The 20,866-nt window shown below is 45.4% G+C and overlaps 1 pseudogene; it reads right to left on the reverse strand.

Moving 5' to 3' along the window:
* Positions 1-1,953: 1,953 nt before the first annotated feature.
* The window catches only part of LOC116887655, an 18,947-nt pseudogene continuing 34 nt past the window's right edge, over positions 1,954-20,866 (reverse strand).

The raw sequence follows: 20,866 nt of genomic DNA on the forward strand, positions 1-20,866 counted from the left end.
TGGAATCTGTTGTAACTTTTCACTTCTTATTTTATTAATAATTATAATCATATGATAATTATAATTAATAATTATAAACTCTTTTAGGTGGCTAGGGATTTATTGATATTGTTCTTTCAAGGAGCCAATTTTCTGTTTGACTGATATATTTTAGTCTCTTTTAATTTCCCCCATGATCTTTTTGTTTTTCAAGATTTATCTATTATACATAAGTACACTGTCAGTGTCTTCAGACACACCAGAAGAGGACATCAGATCCCACCCATTACAGATGGCTGTGAGCCACCGTGTGGTTGCTGGGGTTATAACTCAAGACTTCTGGAAGAGCAGTCAATGCTCTTCACCAGCCCCCTCCCATGATGTTTTAAAAATTATTTTTTATTTTACTCTATGTTCGATACTGTTTTGCCTGCATGTGTGTCTGTATGAAGGTGTCAGATCTCCTGGAACAGTTGTAAGCTGTGGTAGGTGCTGGGAATTGAACCCAGGTACTCTTGAAGAACAGCTGGTGCTTTTCACTGCTAAGCCCTTTTCCATGATTTTATCTCTTGCCACCCTCTTGTGGGATAGCCACTGGACAAGACTCCTCATACACGGGTTTAAACTAATAGAACGACTATTAGCCAGCTGGCGAGTACGCTGGGTGTTCAGGGTCCCAGTGCGTTCCTGAGCCTTTCTCAGGGTGAGTTTTAAGTACAAAAACCTGGGTTGTTGGCATACTTCAGTTAACAAGAACAATTAGCCAGAAAGGAACCATAGAAGCCAAAAAGCAAGGCTAGTTCATAGACTCCCCTCGAAGTATGGATTTTCATGGATTAAGTCTTTATTTTTGTTTTGGCTGGTGGTGCTTTGTACATGGCTGAGTTTCATGGTCTGAGTGGGATTTCCATCATGGAGTCAGTTGTGCTAAGGTTTGGGGGCCCATTGATGCTCTCAGTTTATCGGTTTCGCTTCTTCTTGATGTCTAAGACATTGTTTCAAGCCTGCTGGGGCTGCAGAGTGAGACCCTGTCTCCATTCTTTTTTAAATTCTGTGTGTGTTTTGCAGGTAGCCAGAGAGGCCCCCAACCTGGATGGGGGTGGTGGGTGGAGGGCTGCAGGTGGTTGCAAGCCTCTCAGGTCCCCTGCAGGAGCAGTGCATGTTCTTAGAAGCATTAGGTTATTGATCGTTATTGATCTGAGATTGCCGGGTATACAACATCAGCACTCACAGCTAGAAATGTTCCTTAGCTCGCAGTTGTGGCACACGTCGTCGTTAGTCCCATCACTCAGAGGCAGAGGCAGATGGATCTCTGGGAGTTTGAGGCCAGCTTGGCCTACAGAGCAAGTTCCAGGACAGCTATGGGTACACAAAGAAACCCGGTCTCGGGGAAACAACAAACAAACAAACCCACAAATCACATTAGATAAAACTACAGATAAGAAGAAGAAAAAATAAGTCCCAAAGTCCATTTGACTTTGATAGTGTTCATCTGTAATCCCAACACTCAGGAGGCTAAGGCAGGAGGTCAGCCTGGACTACACAGTAGCTCCATTAGGGAATGGAGGCTGAAGTAGTGGGAGAAGTTTCTTTCTGATTTTTCTTTTCTTTTCCTTTTTTTTTTTTTAAATAAAACAGTAAGAGTTCTTTATTACAGAAATTAAACAATATCAACTGCTTTGTGAATTCAAGATATATACACCAAAATCAAATAATTATCACACCTTTCAATGAAGGGTCTATATAGAGAGAAATGTGTCTTACTATTGTTGCATTTCTTGGGTTCCTCCTGGACTTACCTTAGAGTCAAGAGTGCTGCCCACTGTAGATAGAAACACTTCTGTTAAAAAGTTAAATACTCCGCCTAATGATTTAGCTTGGAAGAATCTTAACCAAGATATAAAGAAGCATCTAAATATAAACGCAGCAGAAGGTATTACGTGAGGAGAGATGGTCTGTGCACCGTTTCTTCAGTCACTGACGGGGTTCAGCCAGCATACTACTCACTTTGTGGATTGTGGTTGTGAATGAGCAGAGACGGACTTCTTCAGAATTGGTAATAAACTGGAGGCCTGATTCTTCCCCCTTTTCAAGTACAACCACGTTTTTGTCAGTGTAAATCAGCAGATCAAACGACCCTAAGTAGGAAATGAGAGTAAAGTGCAGAACTTTTCAACAGTAAAGCTGTCCTCCCTGCCTCTCTCAGTGGATCCAGACAGGCAGCATTCACAACTGAATTCAGAACTAAAAAAAAACTGGGATTGGGGATTTAGCTCAGTGGTAGAGCACTTGCCTAGCAAGCGCAAGGCCCTGGGTTCGGTCCCCAGCTCCAAAAAAAGAAAAAAGAAAAAAAAAAACTTTGCTACTTTCTGCTGTATTTGGGGGAAATTTAGCATTTTAACAAAAGTTTTTCTATCTACAATGACCATTTTTAAAGGAATTCATTCTGCAATGCTGACAAAAATCTACTGGTTCACCTTAGTAATGTGCTCTTGTTGACGCTGGCAAGTCCAGGAGGAACTCAAGAAATGGATCAATAAGACACACTGATCGGGTTGGGGATTTAGCTCAGTGGTAGAGCACCTGCCTAGCAAGCTCAAGGCCCTGGGTTCGGTCCTCAGCTCTGGGAAAATAAAAACAAACAAACAAACAAAGACACACTGATCAACTTCAGATCTTGGTTTTCTTCATCCTCTCTTCAGTCACTGACAGACATTTGTAGGCCACCATTAGAACAAGAAACCTCCAACCGTGGCAGAAATGTCACAGTAGCTGTAATCTGTCTGATCACTGAACGGATTTCATCCTGTATGGCTTTCTGGGACTTTTCTCTACAAACGCCTTCTTCTTTTGCTGTCACACTCAATATCAAACTGCCATCTTTCAAGGACCTCACCACTTTCGATATCAGAGATGACCACCACCAGTTTTTAAACTGAGCATTTGTGCAGCCACTCTTTTAGCTGCTCCACCACATTATTTCTTTTTCTTTTTCTTTTTCTTTTTTCCTTTTCTTTTTTTCAGAACTGGGGACTGAACCCAGAGCCTTGCGCTTGCTAGGCAAGCGCTCTACCACTGAGCTAAATCCACAACCACTCCACCACATTATTAAGATGCTTTATGAGCTCGGGGTCAGTAGTTAGAAGCAAGGTGAATCCACATTTCTGCACTCGAGTAAAGGTTTCGGACGGGGGTTGGGGATTTGGCTCAGTGGTAGAGCGCTTGCCTAAGGCCCTGGGTTCGGTCCCCAGCTCCGAAAAAAAGAAAAAAAGGTTTCGGACGGATAAGGTCACGATGATACAAAATGTTGTTGATGTCAAATGAAAAAAAACTCGGCCACGATTTCTGCGCTCCCAAGCAGGGGGATGCCTTGGTCGGGCGCTGCTGTGCCATCACCAGATCGAACGGAGAACACTGCCAACCTCACTACAGATGGCGCCCTAGTCCTTTCTGGTTTTTCTAATATTAAAATCTATCAGTCAAGAGGCCAATAATGGGGACTGGAGAGATGGCTCAATGGTTAAGACTGTTCTTCCAGAGGTCCTGAGTTCAAATCCTAGCAACCACATGGTGGCTCACAGCCATCTGTAATGGGATCTAATGCCCTCTTCTAGTGTGCATGAAGACAGCGACAGTGTACTCACATACATTAAATAAATAAATCTTAAAAAAAAAAAAAAAAAAAAGAGGGCAATAATGGTCACAACTGGGCAGCAGTTCTTCTCAGCTCTCACCCAACAGGTAGGTGCTGCATGCAGGCAGAGCAGGGTAGACATTTTCTGTGGGCGGTCAAGGTATGTTGTGTAAGACTGGACTGCAACTATTCCAGAGGCCTTTTGTCTGTGTACCCACTAGCCCTGGGAGCCTTAGGGGAATGTGGGCCAGGCAAGTGTTTACTGGACCCTCAGACTGTGGCCCCGACGAGGGAGGGGTCACAAAGCCTCAGAGAGTAAATGGACGACTGAATCTGGCACCGCAGAGAGTGAGGCCTCTGACAGGCTGTTCTTCCTGCGGCTTAACCTACTTCCTCTTCCTCTTCTCCTCCTCTTCCTCCACCTGCTCTTCATTATATGGCTTAAGTGTCCCAGACCTTGAACTCACCATTTAGCCAAAAAGACCTTGAACTTCAGACCCTGCCTCTATCTCCCTAGTGCTGGGGACTAGAAGCATGCACCGCCACCCTCCATTTTTTTTTTTTTTTTCCGGAGCTGGGGACCGAACCCACCCTCCATTTTTATTATAATTACATTTATGCATGCACGCAGAGAGAGAGAGAGAGAGAGAGAGAGAGAGAGAGAGAGAGAGAGAGAGAGAGAGAGAGAGGAGCATGCGCGCGCCACCCGGTGAACCTGTGCATGGCACCTGTGGGGAGATCAGTGGCTTCTCACTGATGGATACCATGTTGGACTCGGGATTATCGGTCTCGGCGGCAGGCACCGCCCAGTGCCTTTATCCACTGGGCCATCTCGACAGCCCACATCAGGAGTTGGTTCTTTGGTTCTACCATGTGGGTTCTGGGGATTGAAGTCAGGGATTCGGGCCTAGCAGCAAGCCTGTGCCCACCCTGCTATCTCCCTGGCCCCACAGGCGATAGGAATGGAACACAGGACCGCCCTCACCTACTGAGCTACGTTGCCAAATCCTGTATTTAGTTTTTCGTGGGATCACCACGGTGACCTCCATATTGGATGTTCCCCATTTACATTCTCATCTGCATCTACTGCATAAACTTTTGTTTTGTTTTGAGACGGGGTTTCTCTGTGTGGTCCTGGCTGTCCTGGAACTCACTCTGTGGACCAGGCTTGGCTTCAAACTCACGGAGATCCCACCTGCTGCTGCCTCCTGAGCGCTGGGATTCAGGCAAGCGCCACCACCCCTTCCCACCACCTTGTCTCATTGTGTCCCACCCCACAGTCTCTGTGACAGGCTGTTCCTAATAGGTCCCTTCTGAAGATGGCTCCTGTCTGTAGCCATTGAGAGTTGGTTTTACAATTACATAGTGGATTTCCTCTAAGATCATCATGCAGACGTCACTTGCTGTGACCCGAAACTGAATTTAAAGTTTGGTTATCTTTTTATTTTATTTTATTTTTCTGTGTATTGATGTTTTACCCGCACACATATCTGTATACCAGGCACATGCCTGGTGCCCAGAGGCCAGAAATGGGTATCCGATCCCCTTGGACTGGAGTTAGAGGCAGCTTCAAGTTCCCACACTGGTGCTGGAAATTGAACCCAGGTCTTCTGAAAGAAGAGCCAGTACTCTTAACTTCTAAGCCATCTTGCTAGCCCCAAAGTTAAAATTATCAAGAGTGGGCTGTGGTGGTACACACCTTTAATACCAGTACTTGGGAGCCAGAGGCAGGCAGATCCCTAAGGCCAGCCTACCTACCCAGGGCTATACAGTAACAGTAAGACCCTATCTCAAAAAATAAAAATAAGGGGATGGGGATTTAGCTCAGTGGTAGAGCCCTTACCTAGCAAGCGCAAGGCCCTGGGTTCAGTCCTCAGCTTTGGGGGTAAAAAAAAAAGACAAAATAACAAAAAGACCAAAAAAGTAAAATTAAGCAAATAAAACAAGGGATTTATTGTTTTATTTATAGTTTATAAAAACCCACAGGTTTTGCTGGGAAATGGTGGCACCAGCCTTTAATCCCAGCATTCAGGAAGCAGAGGCAGGAGGATCTCTGAGTTCGAAGTCAGACTAGTCTATAAAGCAAGTTCCAAGGCAGCCAGGGCTACACAGAGAAATCCTGTCTCACCAAACCAAACCAAACCCAAAAGCATGGGTTCCTCCATTGGCTAGGCCTGCCACTCTGTTACCCTAAGAGCCCTTCTGTTTGCAGTCTGGCCCTCCACACTGAGCAGGTGGCCTTCTATTTCTCTACGCCATTGAGTTGGCCTGTCGCCGCTGTCAGAGCTCTCGCTCCCTTTCTCAGCTCACAGTATACTTTCTTTGCTGTCTCCCTGGCTCCTGATTCACAGAAGACTGGAGTGGAATTAGCATTCCGCCATCTTGACCCAGGAGTCACCTGTGTGGAGGTCAGAGGACATTATGGAGTTGGTCGTCTCCTTCCCCCTTTACATGGGCCTTGGGTATTGAACTTCTCAAGTCATCAAGCTTCTGTGGATGTGCCTTTAACCTTCTGAGAAATACTACCAGTCTATTATTTTTAATGAAATCATATTAGATTCCCAGCACACGCACACGCACACATGCACATACACACGTGCACACACACACATGCTGTATTGGCTGGTTTTGTGTCATCAACTTGGCACAAGTGAGAGTCATTAGAGAGGAAGGAACCTCGGTTGAGGAAATGCCTCCATAAGATCCAGCTAAGTGCTTCCATGATGATGAGAAAACGTGCAGGAGGACAGTGGCCAGAGGGGATGTCCCCACTGCCCAGACTATAGACAGCAACATTGAGAGAGTCACAAAAGTGACTTGCGAATCCTCCCATCTTGTCCTTCCAGAAGAGTCTAAATGTGGTGCCTAGAGGTACCGGGGCACCTGGAAGTACTGGGCTGGGAGTGGAGTGCAGTGTGTGGCTTCGATGTTGTGCAGAAAAGGCCCTCAAGTCCCCGCCTAGGACAGCCCTTCCCCTCTTCACAGCCCTCCACATCCAGCCCGTCCTTACCCACACTCCAGGGGAAATCAGGCCCATGCTCTGCCTGGTAGGAGCAAAGCACAGACACACACCAGTCCTCCTCCACCTCCCAGCGACTGTAAATGGAGGCTGGTGGGACAAAGGGAGTGTCCATCAGCAGGTTCTCCTTGCCAGGCCCCTGCCCACCAGCCTCTAGACACCTCGCCTTCCTCTAGCTGGTGCCTCACAGCTCTGAGCCCCTCTTCCATCATCACTCAAGGGTACCTTGTGGGGGAGCACAGAGCAGGACAGAATGGAACCAATTCACACCCCACCTCCTATCTCATCCTTCCCCCATGGTTTGGGCACCAAACTGTGTCTTCCCACAGAGCTCACCAGAACTGCAGGAGATTCAACAGGAGGTCATTGCCTCTGTTGGAGGTGATATCCTCAGGAACCCTGGGGGCAACAAGAGTTAACCCTGGTTGGGGTGGACATCGGGTGAGAGAAAGCAGAGCCTGGGCACTCACATGGTGGTGATGATCAGCATTTTCTCAATTAGTGATTGATGTGGCAGGGCCCAGCCCCTTGTATGTGTGTTTTCTATAAGAAAGCAAGCTGAGCAAGCCAGGGGGAGCAAGCCAGTAAGCAGCATCCCTCCATGGCCTCCGTATCAGCTCCTGCTTCCAGGTCTGGCCCTGCTTGAATTCCTGTCCTGACATCCTCTGTAAGCTGAATAAACCCTTTCCACCCAAACTTGCTTTTTTGGTCATGGACTTTTGTCACAGCGATAGAACCCTAAGAAAGACACATGCATATAATAAAAAAAAGTTTAAATCAGTTGAAGGAGTTGAGGATGTAGCTCAGTTCATAGAGCATCTACTGAGAGCTCAGGGGACCCTGACCACAGACCATGCACACCTGCAATCCTAGCACTTAGGAGATACAGCCAAGATGATATAGTAATTTAAGGTCATCCTTGGCTATACAGCAAGTTAGAGGCCAGCATTTGAAAGACAGAAGAAAGCAGATTTCTGTGACTTTGAGGCCAACATGGTCTACACAGTGAGTTCCAGGACAGCCAAGGTTACCTTGTCTCAAAAAAATAAATAAATAAATAAATAAAATAAAAAGAAAGAAAGAAAAATGGGGGTTAGGCGGGAGAGCTGAGGGAATAGCTCAGTTGGTAAGGTGCTTGGTGTTGTCATGCAAGCTTAAGGACCCAAGTTTGATGCCCAGTACCCAGGTAAAAAAATTGGGCATGCCAGGCATGCTTTTAAGCCCAGCCAGGGTTACATAGTGAGACTGCTTCAAAAAGAAAAGATGATCATGGTGATATGTTTATGACATCTCAGTGCAGGGGAGGCAGAGACAGGCAGACCCACAGGGCTCCCAGGCATTAGCTGACTGCATTAGCTGGCTAATTAGTGAGGAATCTTGTCTCAAGAAACACCTGCGGTATGTAAGCAAACATGCTAAGCTAACACACACACACACACACACACACACACACACATTGTTAAAAATAAAGTAACTTTCAATTAGACATGGTAGTACACGCCAAAACTCTAAGTATTCAGGAGGCTGAGGCAGAAGGGTCACAAATGTCAGGTCAGCCTGAGCTACCCAGCAGGTTCTGAAACAGCCTCAGAAACATAACAAGATTCTGGCCAAAAATCAAGAAAGACCGTTCTGATTGCAGTTAGGGGAAGCAGGCTTCAGGGTTGAAATTACCTAATACCGAGGTTAAAGACATTGTTTGCAAGAAGTTGGGAGTGTCCTCGTGGGTATGGAGTTTTCCATAAGGAGGCCTTGGGCTCCCTGGCACCAAACACTGTTTTCAGGAATGTGGGACAATTCAATTGTCTCTCACAGCTGGGTAGCACTCTCTTACTTCAATCAAAGTCAGTGTTCACTGTGAGAAAACTGACAGCAGGGGAAATGATTAATTGAAGAAATCTGATACCTGCACAAGCCCCTGTGTACCATACACTCCAAACATCAATTTTGACTGGATGTCACATCAATTCCTTGAGGATTTGCAGCAGATTAAAACTCTTCAGCAGATAAAACAGAGTAGGATAGTTCTTAATGCAATGAGCATGTGCCAGGAAAACAATAGATGGACAGTCCAACCAAGTCTGAAAGCATCCTTCACCTCCTACTGAAATAGACGGAGCCACTTGAAATAGTGACCCCTGGGCCCCATCCCTAGAACCTCTAAGCCTGCTGAAGGAGGTTGGAAATTACTACGTGCTAGGTCATATCCAAAGGGTCCACCTTTTGGTCTTCAATGATTCACAAAGCACAGAAACGTCTGTGCAATTATTGAGAATACACTTGGAGATCCTACATTTACACTGAAGCTTTACTCCCCTCCCAACTTCTGATCACAGTACTGGCTTTCAGGGCCCAGAGCTCTCTGCCCATGAATCAAACAGTTCTTTACCTCCCGCAGCAAGACTCTACACCCTGGGCTTTGGGGCGCCTGGTGAAAGGAGTTGTGCTGTGCATGGCCCCTGAGCAGGGCCCTGGGTTTCCTTATAATTGACTCTATCTCTGTGAAGATATGCCTCCCACATCCAGCGCTCTTTGGTCTGAAAGAGAATGAATGAATGAATGAATGAATGAATGAATGAATGAATGAATGAATGAGGCAGGAGCTTCTCTATCCCCTCCTCCCTTTGTCCTGAGGCTACACTGGTGAGTAGGAAATCTCAAATTTTGATAAAGGTGTGCTGGATCTGTATTCCCGCCCCAGGCAAAGCCAACCCAGCGGAGCCTTCCGTTGTTTTGTTGGTTAAAGTTGTTTTAAGTTTTGACTCAGACTTCTCCATCAGTCTCCCTTGTTCCGGATCTTTCTGCCACTGACATACTATAGCCGCTTGTATTTTAATGCTAATCTGGGTCCCCCAAGTTTGTTTGCGTGTAAGGGTAACACAGAGCTTCTGGGAACCTGCCCCCAGTTCATTCTGATTGGTAAAGATGCCAGCAGCCAATAACTGGAGAGAAGAGAGAGTTCGGGTTCCTGGGCTTGGGACCTCGAGGAAGGAGGAGGGAAGGAGAAAGGCACCCCATTCCTTAGGAGTGTACGGGAGAGAGACAAGAACCGCCGTGAGGCAGAGAAGCAAGGAGCGCCCTGGGCTCCGGGCTAAGAAAAACGTGGCTCAGAGGGCCGACTAATTGGAATTAAGAACCGCCAAGATGGAACATTAGAAATTAGAAGTAGTGACTCAAAGTTAGGCAGTTGCCCGACTCTTGTGCTTTTTAAGGAATATTAAAATATAAAGGCTATGTGCGTGTGCCTTTCATCTGGGAACATAAATGGTCAAAGGTAGGAAGGCGCCCCACACCAGAATTTATTAAAAATATTGCTACTATAACATATACCATGTGGGAGTACCCGGGTAGTCTATAATCCTAGGGTTTGTTGTCCACCTACCGAAGGGCCACGCTCTCTGCTAAGGACTAGGGATAAGTCAAGCCCAAATGTGTGTGGTATCTCTATAGTCCATGTGGCCTTGCTATAGTACCTAGGCTGGTCTCTAAGTCTCTGTCCTAGGATTACCAGCATGAGCTACCAGGCAGACTCTCCAGATATTTAATATCCAAGATATGCAGACCTCAAAACAATTAATTAAACATCATTGCTTTTCCCCCCTCTTGGACAGCGTACACACAGTGAGAACCATACAATGATGAGATCATGTTTCATAAGAATATTACTATACGTTCACTGAATATCAATTTTGAAAAAATTCAAAACTTTAAGACTATCTTGGCTCAGAGGTTAAGAGCACTGGCTGCTCTTTCAGAGGTCCTGAGTTCAATTCCCAGCAACTATATGGTGGCTCACAGCCATCTATAATGAGATCTTGGGCCCTCTTCTGGCATGCAGGTGTACATGCAGATACTCATACATTAAATAAAAAAGGAAATCCTAAAAAAAAAAAAAAAAAAAAAAGTCTTAGTTCATTGCTGTGAAGAGATACCATGAGCAAGGCAACTCATTTTTTTTTTTAAGATTCATTTATTTATTGTATACGAGTCCACTGTCACTGTCTTCAGACACACCAGAAGAGGGCATTGGATCCCATTACAGATTTTTGTGAGCCACCATGTGGTTGCTGGGAATTGAACTTTCCTCTGGAAGAGCAATCAGTGCTCTTAATCACAGAGCCATCTCTCCAGCCTGACCAAGACAACTCTTAAAGGCAAACATTTAATTGGGGCTTGCTTACGGTTTCAGAGGTTCAGTCCATTACCATCATGGTGGGAATATGGCAAAATGCAGGCAGACATGGTGCTGGAGGAGCCCAGAGTTCTACATCTTGATTTGCAGGCAGCCAAAAGGACACTAACTTCTGCACTGGGTGGAGCCTAAGCATAGGAGATCTTAAAGGCCACCTACACAGTGACACACTTCCTCCAACAAGGTCACAGCTCCTAATAGTGCTACTCCCTATGGCCAAGCATTCAAATACATGAATCATTGGGGGCCAAACTTCGTCAAACTACTACAAACATATTTCTTTTTTTTTTTTTTTAAAAGATTTTATTTTATATATATGAGTACACTGTCACTATCTTCAGACACACCAGAATAGGGCATCAGATCTCATTACAGATGGTTGTGAGCCACCATGTGGTTGCTGGGAATTGAACTCAGGACCTCTGGAAGAGCAGTCAGTGCTCTTAACCGCTGAGCCATCTCTCCAGCCCTACAAACATATTTCTTAAAGCCGAGCAGTGGTGATGCCTGCCTTTAATCCCTAATGCTACTGATGGTCGTGGAACATTCTGGAACCTGTGTGGATGGTAGTGATGCTACCATCACCTCAATGTCTCAACCTCTTGGTGGTTCTCCTGGTACCAAATTCTGTCTTAGTTTGGATTTTATTGCTGTGAAGAGACACCATGACCATGGTAGCTTTTTTTTTTTTTTTTTTTTTTTTTTTTTTCATGGTAGCTTTTATATAGAAGAAAGCATTTAATTGAGACTGTCTTACAGGTTCAGAAGTTCAGTTCATTATCATCATAGTGGGAAGTATGGCAGCATCCAGGCAGGCATGCTGCTAGAGGAGTCAAGAGTCATCTTGATCCTTAAGGCAGCCAGAAAACTCACTTCCACAGGCAGCCAGTGGAGGCTCTCTTTTGCATTGGATGGAACCTGAATGTAGGAGACCTCAAAGTCCAGCCCCACAGTGACACACTTCTTCCAAAAAGGCCACACCTCCTAATAATGCCACTTCCCTTAGGTCAAGCATATTCAAACCACCACATCCCATACCCTGGCCCCCATAGGCCTGTTCAAACGCAGGGTTATATGGGGACCATACCTAAACATAGCTTAATGCAAAAATACTTTCAGTCTAATGTCAGAAGTCCCCATAGTCTATCTATCATAGTCTCAACAATTAAAAGTCCAAAAGTTTCAAGTCTCTTCTGAGAGTCATGTAATCTCTTAACTGTAATTCCCTATAAAATCAAAATCAAAAAGCAGATCACATACTTCCAATATCATAGTGAGGAAATACTAGACCAAAGCAAGGCAGAAAACTAGCAGAGAAAACTCCAAAGTCAGCATCTCCATGTCTGATGTCCAACTCCTTCCAACTATGTTGACTTAACAAACTTTCTCTTGAGCATGTTCCACTCCGTTAGCTGCTTTCCTTGGCAGGTAGCCCACAGCTCTGGCCTCTCTCATCTTGGGGTATCCAAGGCAACATCAATGTTACAGCTTCAATGTCTGGGATCTACACATATTCTTCTGGGTTCCTCCAATGGGTTCGTATCACTTCTCCAGCTTTGCCCTCTGTAGCACTGTAAGGTTGATCCACTCTGTTCTTGGTGGTCATCCCATGATATTGGCATCTCCAATATGCCGGGGTTTTCCACTGCAACTAGGTTTCCAACAGCTGGAAGGCTACCCTGATTACATGGCAGACTTCAAGTTGAAAGTTAAGGAGACTAGGTTTAAGAACTAGGCAAGTAGTCCAGGCAAGTTAAATACTAATAGAAAAGCCCCAGACTCCAGCCTTCATTCCCCAATAATGGTTCCAGAATGTCTGGAGATAAAGTAAGATATCTACCACAAGCTCACTTGGTTGTCTCTCTGTCTTGGTTGTAGAAAAGCCCAACATGCTAGACTTCTGCAGAATAAAACACTTTCTGTTTATAGACTATTTGAGTTGGGGTATCATTCTTTGGTGAGTCATGAAACCTTACACAGCCTCTCATAGGCTTCTTCATAATGCTCATCCTTAACTTCTTTGCTGACTCCTTCAGTCCTGGGCCAAAGTACAACTGAGGCTGAACCTTCATAATGGCCTTCCCTGGCCTCTCACAGTGCCAAACCTCAACTGTTCTTCATGACCCCTTCATGCCTTTAAAGCCAGTACCACCTGGGTGACTCTTACACATTACCAAGTCCAGCTGCAGCCCAAGGTACAACCTAGAAGACCAGTGTCTTCCATATGCCTGCTAGGATGGTCCATTAAACCCCACTTAAAGCATCTCACTGCTTTACAAATCCAAGGTCCCAAAATCCACATTACTCCCAACAAAAACATGTTCAGGTCTATCACAACAATATCCCAACACTAATACCAACTACTGTCTTAGTTAGGGTTTCCACTGCTGTGACCATGACCAAGGCAACTGTTATAAAGGACAACATTTCATTGGAGGTGGCTTACAGTTTCAAAGGTTTAGTCCATTATCATCATGGCAGGAAGCATGCAGTGTTCAGGCAGACATGGTGCTGCAGAAGGAACTGAGGGCTCTACATCTTGATCCTAGAGCAGCCAAAAGGAGACTGTCTCTTCTGCAGGCAACCAGGAAGAGGATTTCTTCCATATTGGGTAGAGCTTGAGCGCCAGGAGCCCTCAAAGCCTACCTACACGGTGACACACTTCCTCCAACACTACCTATGGGCCAAGCATATTCAAACCAGCACACAAGGTTAGGTTGAAAGAGTGGCAAAGCAGGGTTGGGATTTAGCTCAGCAGTAGAACGCTTGCCTCGCTGGGTTTGATCCCCAGCTCCGGAAAAAAAAAAAAAAAGAAAAGAGTGGCAAAGCCTTCTTCTGGTGGACGTTGACGACCTATGACGAAGAGGAATTCTAGTTTTCTCTTAGAATTTTCCACCTGACAACCATTTCCTTACAACTGTTGTTCCTACTGAGATTAGCTAAACCTGCCTCCTTGTTCAACTGTATTCGAAAAATAACCCTACATTCCTATTCTAATGTATATAGCAAACCTGCTGTATATAGTCACCATGCTGAACCAGGCTTCTCCACAGAGCCCAGACTGCCTGATCCCAGCTTTTCTGTATCTGTATCTCTCTTCTTTTCTTGGCACTCTTAAATTCAAGCCGTGTAAGGATTTGACACATCTGTACCGGCAGCACAAGGAAAACGGAGACAGGAGGATTGGAGCTTGGTGGCCAATTGATTAGCTCTGGGTTCAGTGAGAGATTTGTCTCAGAAAAATCATAAAAAAAAAATCGAGGATGATAAGACATCAACCTCTGGCATTCATATGTACTGGTGTCTGCCTACACACGTATGTTTGTATGCACAACATACATTCTGCATATACAAATGAATAAATAAGTTCTCTTAAGTGACAATACTAACTTACAAAGTGTCATTCAGTGAAAGAACCCAATGGAGTATCTGAAGCAGGGTGTGTATATAAAGATCATTTTCTTTAGTATAGCTGGAGAGGCTGGCAGGACTGCTCAGTGGCTTCCTTGTGGCTGTACAAATGGGCATATACACTTGCAGACATACAGTACACATTAATTTTTTTAAAAAAATTTAAATTTATTTTATGTAAATGAGTACACTGTTGCTGTCTTCAGACACACCAGAAGAGGGCATCAGATCCCATTACAGATGGTTGTGAGCCACCATGTGGTTGCTGGGAATTGAACTCAGGACCTCTGGAAGAGCAGCCAGTGCTCTAAACAGCTGAACCATCTCTCCAGCCCCATGCTAATTTTTTCTAACTTTAACTGGAAATATATAACTGAAAAATCACCTTGGAAACAAAAATTAAAAAAAAAAAAAAAAAGAAGAAGAAGACGTTTAACCAGGTGTGGTGGTACAAGCCTTTAGTCCCAGCACTTAGGAGGCAGAAGCCAGTGGATCTCTGGGAGTTGGAGAACAGCCTGGTCCAAGACAGGCAGAGCTACATAATGAGACCTTGTCTCAAAAAGCAACCGAATTGAAACTGGGTTTAAAAAAATATATGTAGGTAAACATTGAACCTAATTTCTTTTAAAGGGTGTGTGAGTTATTCAATATAGAAGCTGGAACATGTTTTATTAAGTCATATGAAAAACATTTATTCCCTTACTACAAACCATCCGCATTAGTTTTCCGTTTTGCTTAGCAAATTACCAGGAACATAGTGGCTCAGGGATAAAAAAAAATAAGAGGGGTGGGGGGAAGATTCATTATCTTGATTTCTGAGTGAGGAATCTTGGCAAGGCTTAACCATATCTGAATGAAAATGGGCACGGACACCAAAATAGCCGCTTTGTGGGTGAAGAGGGAAAAGTTTATTCCAAACTGCCGAGGCTGTCTCTGGGGAAAGCAAGGAGAAGTTAGAGGAGAAAGATTCTCAGGATTAAATGGGAACCGGAGAAAGGGGGTGGCTTACTCGGGGTTTCTATTGCTGCAATGAAGCACCATGACCAAAAACCAAGTTGGAGAGGAAAGGGTTTATTTGGCTTACACTTCCACATCACTCTTCATTCTCGAAGGAAGTCAGGATGGGAAGCCAAATGGCAGGATCCTGGAAGCAGGAGCCGGGGATACACAAGCCAGGAAGGATGCTGCTTACTGGCTTGCTCAGCCTGCCTTCCTGTAGAATTGAGGACCGCAACTCACAGCTCAGGCGTGGCACCACCCACTTCCCTATTGATTGCTAATTGAGAAAATGCCTTACATTTTCAGGAAGGCATTTCCTCAACAAAGGCTCCTTCCTCTCTGATAACTAAAGTTATGTCAGGATGACACTAAACCAACCAGTACAGGGGACTTGTCCGCTGGGTTGGGGCTCGCTAGCAGGAACTCCGTGAGCCTAGGGGCTACCATTGACAAGTTAATAGGCAGCAGTCATATGTTAATGGAGCCACGTGGCCATCTGTTTCTCTGGTCGGAGATAAGGAATTTTTTTTTTTTTTTTTTTTAAGCAAATAGGAACTTTTCTCAAGTCCCGGAGCGAATAGTGGCTTTTGTCTAAATGTGAAATGTTGGGAAAAGGAATTTCTTGGGGAACCGAGCAATAGTCGTGGTAGTGAAGTTATTTTAGTCACCTGAGATATTAGGTCTTGTTTTTAGTTTACACATTAGTGCCAGGATCCACCTCCTGCGGCTGGAGGGCCGAGCCCCCAGCTATCTGCTCTCAGCTGCCACAGAGCGGCAATGTGGGCCTCTCAGAAGCACTGCAACATTGCTTCAGAGGCAGCCCGGCTGCTAAGGATGTGGTTCGATTGGCATGGTGCTTACCGAAACATGCACATTGACCTGCGTCCAACCCCCAGCAATACTTACAGACAGGAGGATCAGGAGTTCAAAGTCATCCTTGATTACATAGTGAGTTCGAGGCTAACCCTGGGGGGAAGAAAGGAGACCATATCGCTAAACAAGAAAAAGCAAATCAGAAATTTTTCGGGGCATCTCTCCAGTTTACCGACACAGTCTACAAAATTCAGTCAGCCCTTGATGTCCACAGGGGATGGGTTCCAAGACGGAGAGAGACCGAAACCTTCTCAAGCTCAAACCTCTTGTCTAAACCAGAAAAGCATTTATTTATTTGAGTGCCTGTGGGTGTGTGGCCAGCTACCACTTTCTGCCTATTCCTTTAGTTGAGGTCTTTCCCTGAACCTCACATTTTTTTCCAGGTTGGCTGGCAGCCAGCAAGTCCTAGCCATCCACACAACCCCACGCCCTCCTCGCCCAGATGTTGGAGTTGTAGGCACACACAGGATAGCTGGCTTATTCTGTGGGTGCTGGGATTTGAACTTTGGTCTTCATGGTTGCGTGGTGGATGCTCTTACCTGCTAGGCCATCTTTCCACCTCACCCTCTTGCTTTTGGTTTGAAGCTGGGTGAACTATAGATTCAAGTTAAAGACACAAGTGGCTTGCCCGTAGAGCCTAACGAGGAAGGAGCTGTTGCCTGGTTGTCACAGGACTGCACTTGGGAACAGGGGCTTCGTTTAGTCACTTTTCTTGTCACTGATAGAATATTTCATAGAAGCAACTTAAGGAGGAAGGATGTGTTTTCACTTACAGTTCCAGGGAACTTCATACATCACAGGTCGGGAGGGCAGAGTGGGGTGGCTCTGGAGGAGAGGGACATCTGCCTGTTGCTTCTTACTCAGCAGTCAGGTCAGGGAGCAGCAAATGAGACTGGAAAGCAGGCCAGGCCAAGCTTCAAAATTCTGGGGAAACTGAGGTTCTTAGTAGTCTCTCTCTCTCTCTCTCTCTCTCTCTCTCTCTCTCTCTCTCTCTCTCTCTCTCCCCCTCTCTCTCTCTGTTTTCTGAGGCAGGGTTTCTCTGTAAAGCCCTGGCTGATCTGGAACTCACTATAGACTAGATTGGCCTTGAACTCAGAGATCCGCCTGCCTCTGCTTCTGAGTGCTTGTCATCAATGCCCAGCTCTTTGCCTCATGATTACAAGAATTTAAGGAGGGGTTGGGGATTTAGCTCAGTGGTAGAGCGCTTGCCTAGCAAGCGCAAGGCCCTGGGTTCGGTCCCCAGCTCCGAAAAAAAAAAGAAAAAAGAAAAAAAATTAAAAGAATTTAAGGACAGGTTTGGAGGAATGCCTAAGAACAATTTAACAAGTTTAAAAGAAAAACTCTGGGCAGTAGTGGTGCATGCCTTCAATCCAGGCACTCCTGTGGTGAGCGGATCTCTGGGAGTTAGAGGCCAACCTGGACTACAGACTAAGCTCCAGGACACAGAGAAACCCTGTCTGGGAAAATGAAAACAAAATAAACAAATAAAAGAAAAAGCACAAGGAAGGACAGCATACATCTTGGCTGCCTGGAGGTGGGATAAGAAAGGAGAGAGAGCCTAGGAAGCGCAAGGCCCTAGGTTCGGTCCCCAGCTCCGAAAAAAAGAGAACCAAAAAAAGAAAAAAAAAAAAAAAAAAAAGAAAGGAGAGAGAAAGCCATTTGTCTTAGATAGGGTTTTACTGCTGTGAACAGATACCATGACCAAGGCAACTCTTATGAAGACAACATTTAACTGGGGCAGGCTTACAGGATAAGAGGTTCAGTCTATTACAATCAAGGTGGGTGGGAACATGGCAGCATCCAGGCAGGCATGGTGCAGGAGGAACTGAGAGTTCTACATCTTCATCTGAAGGCTGCTAGCAGAATACTCACTTCCAGGCATCTAGGACTGGGGTATTAAAGCCCACCCCCACAGAGACACACTTCCCCCAACAAGGCTACATCTTCAAATAGTGCCACTCCCTGGGCCAAGCATATTCAAACCATGACAGACACCATGATCAAGGCAACTCTTAATTATAAAGGCAAACATTTAATTGAGGCTGGCTTACAGTTTCAGAGGTTCAGTCCATTAATGTCTTGGTGAGAAACATGGCTGCATGCAGGCAGACATAGTGCTAGAGAAGAAGCTGAGATTTCTACATCTTGATCCTAAGGCAGCCAGGAGTCTCTCTTTCCAGGAGGAGGGTCTCTTCTGCATGGGCAGAGCATGAGCATAGGACCTGAGAGCCCACCCCCACAGGGATGCACTTCCTCCAACAAGGCCACACCTCCTAATAGTGCCACTTCCCATGGGCCCAGGATATCCAAACCACCACATTGTCCCTTTCTGGGTTACTCAAGGCAAATGGGAGATAGCCTGGAGGAAAGAGTCAAAAACTCAAAATCTCAAATTACTGGGGAAAGCACACGTACCCTCTGGGCAGGGCCTGAAGAGGACAGAGTGGAATAAAGAGGAGCTACTGGAAGAGAAGGCTCAGCAGCTAAAAGTGCCTGATGCCCCTCGGAGGAGAATCCAGTTCCCAGGTCCCCTTCCTCAAGCAGCTCACAAAGGTTTGCAATTTCCTATTCAGGGTATTTGAAGCTTGCTCTGTGCCTTATCCACACACATGAGACACATATACACAGACAGACAGACAGACCAACCGACCGACCACAGGCATCCATACACATGTAGCACAGATGCATATACGTTAAAAAAAAGTAAAAAGAAAAGTGACTCAGTCTTGAGCTATACTCCCAAAGTCAGTGAGTTGATAGGCTCTACTGGATGAACGCCTTTGTTTTGGGTAGCCTGGAACATTAAGTCTCTACCTGAGGCCAAAGGTAGTTCTACCCCCATAGTGGTTCATCCAATTTAAATTTATCCCCATTTAGCTTACAAATGAGACTCCAACTATTGTCATTTTATTTGGCTTTGACAATTATGGGGGAGGGGGGTGGCAGTAATCTACTAGTCTACTTTTCTAATGGCTGGCCTGGCTACTTGCCCAATGGTGTAGCCCAAATACTTGATGTTTCCCCTGGTCATGTCAAGCTCATGGTCCATCTCGTTTCATGACAGCCCCCACCCCCCACCCCCCACCCCCCGCAACTCCCTAGCTAACTCAAAACCAGACTACCTCTAATTCAACCAATAGTTTTAAATTAAGGAACAAGGTTTGCACAACAAAAGCAGTTAATCTTGAGAATTCACTCCTAGGCACCGACCTTCAGAGCACAGAATTTAGCATTACAATACATAGCAACTGCCCAAACCTTAGTGGGGAGACTACTGGAGTGTCTCTTCACCTAGAAGAGGTAACAAGAAAACCATTTAGGGGCTGGAGAGATGGCTCAGTGGTTAAGAGCACTGACTGCTCTTCCAGAGGTCCTGAGTTCAAATCCCAGCAACCACAGGGTGGCTCACAACCATCTGTAATGGGATCTGATGCCCTCTTCTGGTGTGTCTGAAGACAGCTACAGTGTACTTATATATAATAAACAAATAAATCTTTAAAAAAAAAAAAAAAGAGCGGGTTGGGGATTTAGCTCAGCAAGGCCCTGGGTTCGGTCCCCAGCTCTGAAAAAAAGAAAAAAAAAAAAAAAGAAAGAAAATCATTTAGGAGATGGGCTGAAATTTGGAGATGCAAGCCCACTCCCTCTATTAAAAGCTAGTTCTAAAGCTGTTCACCAGAAGGAACTTGTGTCTGAACTGGAGTTCCAGTCGTACCGTCCAGGCAGATTTGCCATCTTCTGGCTAGCCTGGCCTGGTTAAGACACAGTTGCCTCTATTACTGACTAACTATTGCTATAATAAAACACCATAACCAAGCAGGTATGGTAATGCACACTTTTGATCCCAGCGCTCAGGAAACAGAAGAAGGTGGATCTCTGAGTTTGAGGCCAGCCTGCTCTACAGTGTGTGTTTTAGGACAGTCAAGGTTACATAGAGAAACCTTATCTCAAAACAAAACCAGAAAAAAAAAACAATAACAACAACAACAAAAACGAAAGCACACCACAGCAAGTACAGTTTATAGAAGGGCTTACTTTGGGGCCTACGGTTCCACAGGGCTAAGAGTCTGTCATCATCATAGAAAGAACTTGTGGCATGGTGGAGAGAAAGAGCAAAAACTCACATCTCAAACCTCAGGCAGACAACAGAGAACAACTTGGAACAGCACAGTGTTTAGAAACCTCAAAACCTGCCTCCATGGCCACACACCTAAGCCTTCCCAGACAGCAACTAGCCAGGAGACCAAGAACTCAGATATCAGCACCTATGTGGGACGTGTCATTTAAACCATCGTACTGCCTGTGTAGTTGCTATACCCTGTGTAGTCGCTATACTCTGTGTAGTCGCTATACTCTGTGTAGTCGCTATACCCTGTGTAGTCGCTATACTCTGTGTAGTCCCTATACTCTGTGTAGTCGCTATACCCTGTGTAGTCGCTATACTCTGTGTAGTCGCTATACCCTGTGTAGTCGCTATACCCTGTGTAGTCGCTATACCCTATGTAGTCGCTATACCCTGTGTAGTCGCTATACCCTGTTTCTATCAGTTCTGCTCCAAAGACCCACTTTTGCCTGCCAGATCCCACAACCTCCCAAAGTAGCAATGTTAGCTAAGGGCCAAGTGTTCAAACATAAGCCACTGTGCGTGTCACTTTTGAGCCATAGAGGGATAACATAGGATAGGTGTACCAGGAGCCAGAGCTTTTCCAGATATAACTGAATTCTGATGAACTTGGCTCCATCTTGCTTCTTTTCTGAGAGT

This window comes from Rattus rattus, chromosome 18 (assembly GCF_011064425.1).
Source record: "Rattus rattus isolate New Zealand chromosome 18, Rrattus_CSIRO_v1, whole genome shotgun sequence".
NCBI classification, from domain to species: Eukaryota; Metazoa; Chordata; class Mammalia; order Rodentia; family Muridae; genus Rattus; species Rattus rattus.